The 14,073-nt window shown below is 43.1% G+C and overlaps 1 protein-coding gene across 1 annotated transcript in view; it reads right to left on the bottom strand.

Annotated features, from left to right (window-relative positions):
• Positions 1–14,073, bottom strand: part of gpc5c (glypican 5c) — a 98,141-nt gene that overhangs the window by 40,975 nt on the left and 43,093 nt on the right. The gene's annotated exons all lie outside the window — the stretch shown is intronic.

Genomic DNA, 14,073 nt, shown 5'->3' on the forward strand with positions numbered 1-14,073 from the left:
TTGGTGATTTCATACTGACTAGCTGTTCCTTGTGTCCGCATGACTAATCATGAGATGTTGTGATACTGAACCTTGTTTTGCCTACATAATCAACCATGGTTAGTTCATGAAACTGCTTTCTTTAGGTAGGACTGGTGATGTCACTTTTACTTGACCTACGAGCGACCCATTTAAACAATGCTCAAATTCTGTCTACTTGTGACCCAACACCACAGATTACATACATATCTGCCAATTGCACAGTTTTTTCCTTCTGGTTATTTATTTATTTATTAGTTTTTTTTTTTTTTTTTGGGGGGGGGGGGGGGTTACAGTATTTCACAAAAAACTAATACTAGTAGAAAGAAATCATCCTGTGACCTCTTAAGAGAGTAATGGGGCCTTAAGTTGAACTCAGTGACCTAAAGTAATCGTCACAAGTTCAGAAGACATGTCCTTTTACAATTGATGATGGGGCTCCACACAAACATAAACAGTCCACAGGCTATTTCTAACTCTACTTATTCTACTAACTGCAGGGTTTTGTCATGTCAGCCAGGATGAAACATTTTAGTCCAGGACCTTAACATTATTGAATCTGTGCAGTTTTTTGTGTTGGACTTTACCTGAGGCATGACACCTGTGCTGGGATGGCAATATATCTGTCCTAGCAGTGCTGCGGACCAGTGAAATATATGGCTGTTTATGGCTGTGTGGTTTGGTTGGAATTACACACCACTATGTTGGTCTCAACTGCTTTGCCACTTCTTAAGAGGTCCCAGGGTGATTTTACCAAGACCAGGCTGGTTTATTGAGTGGTTGCAACTGTAACAGCTATATGGTTGAAGGTCCAATGGCTCATATTACTCATGGCTATTACACACTGACAGCCTGTCCTCTACAGTGCAGTAAAAGGTGTTAGTGCACTTATGAATGGCTCCCTTCATACTGCATGTTTGTTTTATATATTCTTTTCTAATGCCAGCAAATACATGTACACAGTCTTTATTGGGGCAGGTCAAGTATCAGATCAATATTCTCCCTCCATCCTGTTTTCAGTTCGCCCATCACTGCTGACACTTATCTCTTTCACTGAGCGCCCCTGAGGGGAATCTAGCGTTCATAAACAATCATTAAATCCTGATTTCCTTTCATTTGTATTATGCACATTTCTCTCTCTTTACTGTGACCAGAGGTCCTTGTGGTGAAGCGACGCAGCCTATCTGAATGTTTTCTTGTCTGCTGTGTAATCAGAGTGGCAGTGTGGTAGCTGTTGACTGGACATCTCTTATCAGATTGTTGGGCGGATGGAGATGAAAGCTGACCCCAGCCCCCTCTGAGCCAGCAGACCATGGTGCCATGGAGATGTGGCCCAGTGCTAATGGCAGACTGGAAATTCTCTTGAGGATCGGGATTTCCAAGATTCTCAGTGCCAAATTAATATAAACAAGAACTGCTGACCATAGTTACACTTACACTTCCTGGATACAGCCAGTCTAAACGTTTAAATTTAGAAAGTGGCCCTAGTCCTTATTTGTGGTTGCAAAACCACCCCAGCCGTAGGCTACTTCAGCAAGTACTCTGTCTTCTGGGTTTACCCCAAGTCTAGTCCTGCCTCGGTATGCTCTCTAGGCCACTGTGACCTGGGCCAACCCTCAGGATAGTCAGAGAGCTGGAAAAGAGACTGAGCAAGAGAAAGGGCAGTGAGTTTAAAGAGAGAAAAACAGAAATATGAAAATGATCTATGAATAGGCATAGTGATTTACTTAGCAGGGGTATATACTTACAGGTAATCAAATACTGTGATTACCTTGTACCCAAGAGGCGTTTGATATTTATCATTAAGACTCCTCTACCTGTCTCTTTCCATTTCCGTCTGCTGACGAGGTGAAGTCTGCAATATCTAGTTTGGCTCATCATTAGCCCATTATAGGCCTACACGTAGCCAAGCATGTTTCATTTCAAAGCTACTCCAGGCTAATGAACAAGTATCGATTTATCTAACAATCACAGTAACTGCAAAGAGCTGAATTAATTTGGTGTAAGTGACTCACTCTTGGCAACAAACTGCTCTCGCTGCTGCTTTTTTCCTCACGTTCTCCAATACACACACATACACACTCTGTCTCTTTCATCCCTGTGGCTGTGTCAGTAAATCCTGACATTAACAGATCCAAAGCTGCAGCACGATGCAATGTATACACTCATCTACTCACGATAACAGCTCGTCAGATCCAACGCATGGTCTCTGTATTTGGTTCTACCTTAAAAACGCTCACCCCATATGTAGAGGCTACAGTCCTCACTGCAGTCGGCCCCGGTTCGAATCCCGCATCGGGCTGACCTTTACTGCATGTCATTCCCCCTCTCTCTGCCTCCCCATTTCCTGTATCTCTCAACTGTACTATCCACTAAAGGCATAACAATCTCAAAAATATACTTAACCCCCCCCCTCACATGATGACATTGAAGGATTAGTCTAATGTAAAACAAACACACAAACAAGAGAAAAGCAAAATGTAAATAACTCTAATTGAACTACATTTTAGTATAATACCAAGGCGGTATCATCAGACTTTGTTGCTGGTTGACAGTGAAGTAAAAATATGCTTCCACACTGCACCCTTGTGGCTAATATTATGTACTGAATGCTGACAGTACCTAATGTTTAAGGTAATGAGCAGTTCTTGAATTTTAAGAATGACTTGACTGTCCTGACAGTGCCTTCAGGCTAATTTGGCACCAGTGTATATTTAAAATGAAAGACAGGGCTCTGACAAGCCTTAAGGGCATATTTATCTGACAATCATCTTAAACAAAGCCTGACTATTCAAAGTGAGAAATCTAATATGACTAAAACTCCCTAATAACCACTGGTAATGTGTAATAAGATAATCAAATCTTAGTCTTTGCCAGTTTTGTGCACTGTAACTAAATCCAGTTGAGGCAGCACATATTTTACAAGATGTAATTCACCCCATCTCAAATCAGGCAATAAACATTAAACCAGTGAAATTGTGATTCACCGCTTTAATTTTCAGCTAATTAAACACAATGTCCTTACAGGAAGTGAGGAGGTGCTTCTACCCACACTCCTCCTCCACTACTACAAATCAATGTAACTACTTGCTCACATGAAAGTGAAACAAATTGCAAAATGAAGAGCTTCAATTTGTCTGTCTCTTGTGCCACAGGCAGACAAATGGAAACCTAGAGGATGACTATAGTGCTTAAAGCTGGTAGCAGTTCCATAGATTACAACTCTAATTGGTCTGTGGTTTGCTTTGAGGATATTCCCAGGCCTGACTGTCCCGACTGTGTCTGTCGCTGGGTGTAACAGTTCTCCACCTCACTGTGTCTCCTGCTCCGATGTACCAGCAGACATACTGCAGGCTGAGTCAACAGACCACACAGACTTCTGGGAAAATGCTGCACGGCTCCATTAGATTGAAGGAATACGAAAGTAATGTCCGCTCTGCCCACACATGAAAATCGCATGCAGACAGCAGGGCATAATTTCCTGTCAAATACAACAATTTTTCTCTGTGTACGCCGCCACACACTCACTCAGCTGCGCTTTCCCATCTCTGTGTTTCCCACAAACCCGCACAAATAACCTCATATGTGTCTGACTCAGTTACACAGGTCTGTTTGCAAAATGTGGTGAAATTACTGGTGAATCTTCATGAGAAAATGTCCTGCTTTAGAAGAGGAAATATCACGTTCTGCCACTCAGAAGTAATCATGGATGACAGTGAACCCACTGCTCACTGTTAACTATAAATCTATATCACACACAAACAAGTCAATTGGGTGTAAAACAGGGGAATTCAGAAAGAAACTATTTTTGATTCAAAAAAGTATAAAAAGAGTTTCTCCAAATTGCATTGATTTCTCAAATATATTTTTTAAACTTTATAAGCAGTAATGACATGACACATCTGCTTCAGTGACGTTGACTCCCCAGTAGGTGGCAACACTGACCTATTTAAATTCCAACATCCACCACACAACTCAGAAATTACAAGGATATAATGTGGATGTATTTGGAACAAAGGGATAAAGGATGTATGACAGAAAAAGTGAGGAACCATGAGGCCAAAGATAATGATACTGTGTACCAGTGCTAGTAAAGATAGAGGATGGATTTAAAAAAAGCTTTCAATGCTGCAGGAAGAAAGAAAGAAAGAAAGAAAGAAAGAAAGAAAGAAAGAAAGAAAGAAAGAAAGAAAGAAAGAAAGAAAGAAAGAAAGAAAGAGACACAGGGCGATGAATCTATCCCCCCTTCCAGCCACATGCCCACATGCCGAGGAGGGCATAGATAACTGAGGTTGGGTTGGGGGAGGGGGTGGGGGGTGGATGGTGGAAGGGCAGTTGGTGTGTGGAAGGCAGACAAGGGCAGGCAGGGGCAGAGCCAGGAGAGTAAACTATGCCCCAGAGCATAGACGAGTGGAGTGGACTCTGATCCTCTGGTGTGGTACGACCACCTGTTTGTCTGTCTGTGTGTCTGTCTGATCCAGGCCGGAGTGGTGTGATCTACTGCTTCAAGTTGACAGTTTGAGTGTACACTAAAAACCAGTCAGGGGGCTCACCGCGGATACAGCTGAATATATCCTAAGTCGTGACTTTACGTATCTTATTTTACATCTGGATGTACAGTACAGCCTGGTTTTGCAATCACACGGTGTCTCAGTGTGTACAGTACAAAGTGTCAGAAACATGGACAAACGTAGAGGGAGGCATGACGCCACATCTGGACTATACTGTATATGCTGCATGTGTAAGCAAAGTCAACTCAGCACAAACAGTCAACTTCAACTTCAGGCTGTATGTTTGACTCAAGGCAACAAACATGCACTCAGGCGCCCACATACTCAGACATACCCGCAAAGAGTGGCGAGGGCTTGCGAGGGTGTTGAGTGAGGGGGTCAGGGATCAGACTCTGTTGCCGCAAAGGGCACGTGGGATCACAACTTAACCACCCTCTACCATTAAGACGTGCATACACAGACAACCACACAGTACATTTATGATGGCAATGTGCACTCAGAAAAAGCATACACCCTGTGAGGGTCCTGGGCAGAAATGGTCCCAAGACACTCAGTGAGATGGACATTTGAGAATATATTGTAGATGAAGAGATAAGGCAGCTCCAACTGCAGCTATCTGACACCAGAATAACACGTACAGGATTATATACAGCAATGTTGTGCAAACTTTGTTTAAGGTCACGGAATAAGGGAGTGACTGTGCAGCAGACAGTGAGAAGAAGGGCAAAGGTCAGGGAGCAATTATCGAAATGAAGTCGGGCAGATGGTAGCATTGACAAACAGATGGTCAAAATGACTTTCTTGGCGGAAATCCCAGCCATAACTATCATGTTTGTCATGATCAGGCTTATCTGTCAATCAGCCACAGGTTGGAAATTGGACACATCATCATAAGTCAATCAGTAAGCTGAATCTGAGAGATCGAGTTTGGGTTAAGAGGCTTGGGGAGTGTAGCTTAACAAATTTGTCCCAGGAGCTCAGACTCATTGGCAGTATCAATTTTTTTTAATAAGATTAGCCCCTATCTGGCATTTTTCAACAGGTCTGGCCACACGTAACAGGTGCTTTTCAATAATTTACCCCAGTCAATAGACTAAGATTATTTTGTACATTTGAGACTCTACCATGATTTCCTTCTCTTGGGAGTTTGTATGCAGCAGGTGACAGTTTGAAGTTGTTTACAGTAGGTGTCAGCTGTGATTGTGGCCTTGCCTGCTGGAAATGTCATCAATGCTAGCATGCTCCTCCTCTGGTTCCAATCTGAGATTACATTTATTTAAATCACAAATACGTAATGTTTTCGTAATGTGGACCACATAAGCTCTTCCATCATTGATACCTTTGGTGTACAAACCTGCAGCAACAAATTTGATTGGAAAACACTGTGTTCATTTATTGTGGGGTTCACCAATAGGTTTGTCTTTCCAAATTAATCATAAACTTCCACTGACTGTAGATCATGTTTTTTCTTTTTACCACTTAATTAACAACATCACATTTTTTTTACAGTTATTATTACTACAGCTCTGGGTGAATCTGTCTTGTAAAATGTGTTATTGGCAACAGTAAATGGTTTTGTGTCTCTCTTTCAAATACAGAGTGAAGTCTGCACACTGTTAAAGCTCCTCAAGTGTTTATTTATATGCGTTTCGATCGCATGGATCTTCGTCAGGATCATCCTGAAATCGAAACGTTGATCCCTACAATAAACACTTGAGGAGCTTTAACAGTGTGCAGACTTCACCCTTTTTTCCCGAAGTTTACTTGTTTGTTAGTCCTGCACCTGCAACACTTTTGGATGTGCGTGCTCTATCCCACTATTGTGTTCTCTTTGCCTTCTCTCTTTGTTCAGATGCTGTGGCTCAGATGGCAGTGGGATGTTTCTGTTGCCTATCTGTCCAGCTATCTAACAATAATGACCTATGCATATTTGTTTCTTTCCTGCACTGTCTGTTTCAAATAATTTGTACAAAAAAAGAACAAAGAAAAAGTGATGGGCAAAATATTTTGGCTCCATTCGCCACAATATGCTCCACAGAGCGCTGCTAAATGGAGATGACTCTCATCTTGAACAGGCCGTGTCTGCCCCTTCAAATCCGTCCTGATCTGGGAGCCAGATCCTGTTCACATTTTGTCCTTCTGTGTATCATTACTGACAGTCCCAGTCAGACTGACCCGGCCGGAGACATCCACGCCATGCAAGACATTTGACCTAGACATGGTGATTCGCATTGCTATCTTTCGTGACTTCACAAGACACATACTGTAGAGGGCCTATATGTGTCCATCCAGTTTTGAGTAAGGTCAGGGTGTTGCCCTAACCTTTGGGTTACGACCTAAGGGTCAGGGTCTGAGCAACAGACAAATAAAAAGCTATTTCTGAAAGTCAAACAGTTTCTTCATAACTTCCGTCTTACACCTATTTTGTTTAGATATATGCATCAATTGGCAGGTTGCTGAAAAATGTGTGTGTGTGTCTGGCAGCCTATGGATATGTATATGGATGTATGGCCGTACGGAGATGAGTAGGTGGGTGGCTGGGGGGACTTTCCCTTCATTCTGTAGCTCTTCCGTGCAGAGGCCGCATTCCCAGCACCACTCAGGGGGCTCCAGTGAGCGAGCCACGACACCAAACCCACCCGGAATTCTAGGAACGTTTTCCCTGTGGTTTCAGGTTACCACATACACACAGCGAGCGCAGATCACAGGCACACACACAACACACTCCACAGTAGTGTACTGTACTTTTGTTGTTTGTACAGAGTTGGATTTGTTAGCTTTCCTGCTCTCCTCCCATGCCTGTCATTCGTTTTCATTTTAAACTCACATACTTATCCATTGGGTTGGACAACAACTTGGACTGACCTTAAACCTGCCGTTGGAGTTAAACCAGACATGTTGTTCGGATTCTCACTCTGATGGTAAATACCACATGCTGAAAACTTAAACTTGTACTCAGATTCACACTGAAACTCTACAGGGAGTACAGCCTGTGCTCACTGCAGGACCCAAATTTCAAACTCGCAGGTCTACACTGCATCACACAAAACTTCAGCTAAAATTCAGACAATCAAGCTCCAACTGACGATGTCTGCTGTATCCCCAAGGAAGAAGGATAACGGTGTCCCCTAAAAATAGTAACTACAGAATGAGGTTCAGCCCTGTAACTCAGATGTGAGCATGCTGTGTGAGTGTTGACGGTGTCGGCTGCGTGAATGTGTGCTGTGTCTGTGGTACACAGAAATAGTGTGATAGTATATAAGGCCGTAATCCCATGTCCGTACGGCTACGAGCCCTGTGTTAGGATCAAAGCAGAGGTTTGAGGGTGGATTTTCTCTGCCTTTGAACACTGTTAAAACACACACTAAACTGAGTAAGTGTGTTAATGATACAGTACGAGTGAAACACATGAAGCCTTCATCATACCATGAGCTGCATTACATGGGAACTGGTTTTGTTTTTCTTGGTTTTAAGTGCACTATCAGTCAAACTTCATTACTTCTAATGGTGGCAAATATGTAGCTCACTTTGGTGCCACCACTCAAATTTCCACTTCTAGAAATTTAGTTAGAAAGTCACGTGAAGCTGCCAGCTGAGAAATATGACATAAAATGTAACCTTTGATCTTGCATACAGTATTATGTTTTAAAACGTAGAAATCAAATTGAAATTCCTACAAGAAGGGAACAGACTGTGTTGACACAGACAGAGACAGCTCTTATATTGTGACACCACGATAAGAATCAGAGCATTTGCGGAGAAACAGCAAAGCACTTCATTGCATACTTGTGGTGTCTTCCAAGAGCAATTTTATGACACAAGATAAAATTGCCTCTAAAATTCAGGGTTCGTCCTTAAGGACTCATGGGTGACTGTTTTGTTTTGAATGTAATATCTGGGTGGTGTGGAGTTGGTGCAATAGCACATAATCAGTGGTGTCGACATCGACGAGGACACATTTTGTGGGTTTCGACCATTGTTCCCTTGGCGTGGTCGGTCAGAATGCATGTCAAACTGTGATACAGAAAAGGCTACAGTACCACAAGCCTCACACACACGCACACACACACACACACACACACACAGGACAATGACATGCAGACCACTATTGACTGGTACCCAGACACGCTAGCACTGAGGACTTCAAACGGGCTCATAGAGGCAATTAAGCCACAAAGACAGAGAGTTCTCCTAAAGCCACTGCTTCCTGCTGCCACTGACCTACATCTCTTTTTTTCCCCTCCATCCATCCAACAGTCCATCTCTCCTTCTATCCATTGTTTTCTCATCCGCCCTTCCTTTCCCTCCCCCCTTCATGTCTATCTCCCCGTTTCTCGTCCTCCTTGCCCGCTATGAGTCTGATGCCTTGCCAATGGGCCAGCGCAGAGGTTGGTGAGTGCACTATGTCAACCTCACCCAGTAGGAACTGCTCCAGTAAAACATGCCGGCCTATTGTGGCATTTTAATTATATTAGCTCTACCCACTCCACCGGCTGGACACACAACAGACGGGAGAGGCTGTAAAACTGTGTCCCTTCCATAAAAGTGATGATAGCGAGACTGGAAGGAGATTTTTACAAATACACAATGTGCACAAGGCACACCATAAACCCCAAACTTGAGGAGGCTGAAACACATAAACACTCTTCACTCAGAGGAATATAAAGTCCCAAACTGGCAAATAATTGTACAGTGAGGCCGACAAAATCACATTTGCTTACAAACAACTGCAGAAACTATCTCCTAAGACATTGTTTCCCCATTTTCTTGTGTGTATTGCAACACATTTAGAAACACCATAACTCTAGACTCTCACAATCCAGGCATTTCAGCAGAGAGAATAAATAACTCACAGTTACTGTAATATGATCACCGTTGTTTTCTTTTTCTGTTACATGGACACTCACACACACACACATACCCACACACACACACTACAGAGATGCAGGCCCAAAGAGAGAAAAGTCTAAGCAATGTAGAGCGGGTCATGCTGAGGTCCCAGGCAGCAGCCCAGGGTTATGGGAAAGGGATGGGCCACTGAATCACAGCTAGGGACAAATAGAAGAGAAGGATTGTCGGGGGGGCAGAGGAAGGACTAAAAAGCTTGTCGTGAGACGTCAAATGCAAATGGCAGAGGTAAAAGGGCAAAATGCAAGAGAGAAAGAAATGAAAGGGTATAAAGTCTATATTTCCATGGCTCGTCATTACTGTCAACCGTTCTCATGACTCAGTCGCTGCTGCCTGGCGTCATGTCTACATTTTAAAAAAGAATTGACAGATTCAACAGACTGAGCTGCTGGTGTTCTGCTGCCACACCACAGGCCTGTAGGCACATATGCACAGCACACACAGGCTTGGAGCAGAGGATGTCCTTCCTAGTAATTAATTTATTGTCCCCTCTGCCAGAGTTTCATTATCAAATTCCCTTACACTTGCATTTTTTAGCTTGTCTGACCCAAGAGACTGATACAGAGAAGGTAGAGGAGGAAAAAAAAGAAGAAGCTATGGCTTGATGGGACTGGAAGAAGTGAACACGAATGTGAGGGGTGAGGGCTTTGCCCAATACAGCACTCTCGCTGCTTCTCCCTGCAATAACAGAATGGATTCCAGATGTCAAAATGATAAACAAATGGATTGTCATAACCTTATAAAAATGCAAGGCATTCAGAAGCACTCACACTGCTGTATTGTCTATAGTACGTCCCTCTGAGCTAATCCAGAACTTTTGAATCATCCCTAAAGTATAGTGATGAGTCAATGAGGAGTTCTTCCCAAGTACTCAAGAACACACACATTCAGACACACACACACGTGTGCGCACACATTCACACACAGCCAGAGGGGCATACACCCATTTATTTTAAGATCCTCAGCAATCTGACCACATTTTGACATCCCACCCTGGGGGTTCAGTGGAGAACACATTGAAAAAAAATCTGCCAAAAAAGTACAAAATTGAAAAAAAACTAAAACAAAGAAAAAAAGGAATATATTTCTCCATGCCTGATGATATTGAGGGAGGTTGACCCTGAGGTTAAAATGAATGTATCTCCACATATAGGTCAGAGAAGGAAGTGAGCAGTCCAAAGAGCATTATAATGCCTTACTGCTGATGTACTGTACTTGGCTGGAAGTGGATTATTTCTCTTCCTCCCTCCAGAAACTCTACCTGTACACATTGTGTAAATCAGCTTAATACAATGCAAATCCCAAAAGACTCAGAAGGCCTGACTGCTGATGAACTGCCAGACTACATCTAAATCATCAACACTTGTACTGTATGTAGAACTTAGGCAAAATTAAAAACAGGGAGACTATTCAATCCACTTTTTGTTTCTTTTTTCTTTTTTTACATTGTTCTATTATAACATCAGCTTTAAATCTAAATGACATGTCCTTCCTGGATCATGTCATTTAATCAACTAAGTCTAAGGCTGCAGGGAAACCAAACGCAGCAAGTCCACCAAGCACCAGCAGTGCTTCTCAGACTGATTTTGTATGTAGGCTGCATAAATCCAAACAATGGTTTCTGCACATTGTTCTCTGGTGGTTGCAATAATTGTTATTGTTGAAGTAGATTGCTGCATGAGCTGCGTCTGAGAAACAGTGAGTCTAAATCCAGAAATAAAATGACATACTGCACTTCCTTGTTTAAACTATGGCCTCCACTTCTTCACCTGACTGTGCTTTTGCCACTTCTGGTGTTGATTTTGCTGCTTCTCATAAAAATGACAAATGCCCACAACAGATGCAAAGGCTGATTGTTGAGCACCATTCCACTCTTTTCACAGTCAAATTAGTAGCACTTGCACATGCTCCGCTTCCTGGATTGTGACACTGATGCCAAACATCTGTCCTCCATGCTCCACCATGCTCTTTGTTGTCGGATTGGTGTTGGTCAAAGGAGTTATAATACAGACTCATCATGAGCAAAACTAAACCTATACCGGGATAATTAATTGAAATTCTGCCCTGAATTAAATATTATTCACCTTAATTTTCCATCCACACCTAGTATTTGTTGTCTGCTTGTGAGTGGTTGACATTTGTTTTCTACTAAAACCCTCCATGTGTTTTCAGTCGGGGAGCCGATCATGGCCTTTATGGAGTCAAACAGTAACTATATCCAGAAGGATTGTTTCATAACTTCCGCACATTATCTCTAAGCATGCGACAAAATCTCAAAAGGGCAAGACAAAACAGGAATAGGAATGGTAATGATACATAATTTAAGCAAAGGGAGATGGCAATTGATTATTACGATTTGTGATCAGACTACTACAATAGATTTACAGTAACTGGCAAATCTAAATAAGGAACGTGGTAAGTTTGGTTGATCTTATCTTCCGGAAAAGATGGTGTGAAGTATTCACACATGTGCTGTTGTAAATGTTCAGAGATGTTTGAACACATGCCAACACGCACTTTTGGTTGTAAGTACAACTGCTTGCCCCCCGCTCACCCTTCTGTCATCAGATGCTGAATAAAGAGAAGAAGGGAATTTCAATCCCCAGTGCCTTTGATGTGCTTTGAAGTATTACAACATACAAGTGTGTGTGCGTGTGTGTGTTTGTGCTCCACACATGTGGATGTGTGTGTCTCCTTGTCCCAGCACAGTGTGATTGTGTCTGAATGAATAACCCCTCCAGCTGTTGAATAGCATATGGATTTTATGTGGATTGATATGTGTGCAAGTGTGTGTGTGTGTGTGTGTGTGTGTGTATCCCCCTGCATGTGGCTGAATGTGGGGGAAACCCATCAAGTCCTCAGAGGCTTTGTGTGTCCACCACACAGGAAGTGAGAATATGAACTAACATGATGGCAGCTTAGCATGTTCATTTTTGATCCCACCATTCCTCTCATCCTTTTCTGCATCTCTCTGTCTCCCCTCCTGTCATCTCCTCTGCAGTCTCTCATGCAGCTTTCCCAGGCATGGTGCGGGCAGTGGCAGAAGCAGTGGCAGCAATGTCCAAGTCTTTCCCATGCAGCCTCATAGGAGGGTCTTTGTTTCCCCTCCAGGCTTTGGGGGTCCCCACGGCAGGACTGTGCCCCACTCCACTGACTCCACAATGGGTCTTTATTTGCCAAGCCCCCCCCCCGCACAATCACTCCACCATGCTTCCCTCATCAGGGGCACGGGGAGGCACAGGGGGCACCACGGCACCAAAACGCCAACCCTTTTCATGCCCTGTCCGGCCCCTCTCTCTCTAAAACATGCCAACAGAGTCAAATACAGTGGAAGAGGTTCACTGAATAGCCACAAGCCAATGTGAGCAGTTTATGAGTGGTGCCAACTGTCTCAGTAGGGTACTGTTTTCTTATTCAACCCAAGAACACTTGACACCACAAGCAAAGACCTGGCTCTCACCAGGGAGTGTGTGATAACACACCGTTACAACTCATTAGCAATGTTGCTGAAAAACCAGTGGCTTTGGTAGTACAAGTGACATTCACACACTCACACTCAAAAAATAGAAGTGGCTTTAAATACACACAAAGAGGCTGTTCCTTGACAAGTTCAGCCAGAGATATGGTCGCCTCGCCCTGTGTTTATGCTCATATGTTCCTGATCATGGACCAAGCGCACACACACATTGGCTGCCTACTGTATTTTGCGTGCATGACACACTGTCACAGGCCCTGATGAATGGGTGGTCTGCTCAATATGTCTCAGCCATTGGCAGATTCTCCGCAGTTGGGAAGGGTAGGAGAGTGCAGGGCCAGGAGAAAAGAAGGTTAGAGAAAAGGAGAGAGGAGAAGAGATCCAAACTAAAATAATGCTCAGATCCTGAAAGCTGTCGTTAAAAGTGTTTACAAAATGCGTATGTCTAACACTGACGATTATAAAATAAGTCTACGACATCTGTACATTTGCCTAATGTCTCCTCATGTACTCATGTAAAGTTTAATGTATGGCTTAAACCATCAAGCAGACAGAGGCCAAAGGATCCTGCAAACACTCAGGGCGGATTGTGGTGGAAAAGCATCCCCAGACCAATGTCTTCCTCTGTCAGGGCCAATATTGGCAGTGCCAAGAGCTGAGGTTGTCATGGTAATGGGAGCCAGTTTAGGGCCACCACAGAAGAAGGAGAGCATAACCTTGTCATAATTGTGGCCTGAGTTTCTAGTGTTTAAGAAACAGATCCAGCAGGAGGAATCGGTTACAGACTTGCATTGGCTCAGTGCTCTGCATCAATTCTGTGTTCTTCTCATGCTGACTGAGAAACACACAACCACACACATACAGAGTGAGAGCTCCAGTCTCTCAGAGATGGACCCAAAACCATAAAGAGCAAAAGGGCCCCAGGTCCACACCTATAAATCAGCATAAAATAGAAAGCTCATAAATACAATAAATATAACACAGAGAAAAATAATGGCACAGATAACAGTTCATTAACTGAATCTAATACAAAGGAGAAGAGAGCATAGCAACTATTTGTTCTATCTGCATTCACTCAGTGTGGAGATGGATTTAATAAATTCCTTATTTCCACACTGATTAACAACAGCCATACACGCTGACTAACATACCCTGACATTA

Source organism: Trachurus trachurus (assembly GCF_905171665.1).
Source record: "Trachurus trachurus genome assembly, chromosome: 17".
NCBI lineage: Eukaryota > Metazoa > Chordata > Actinopteri > Carangiformes > Carangidae > Trachurus > Trachurus trachurus.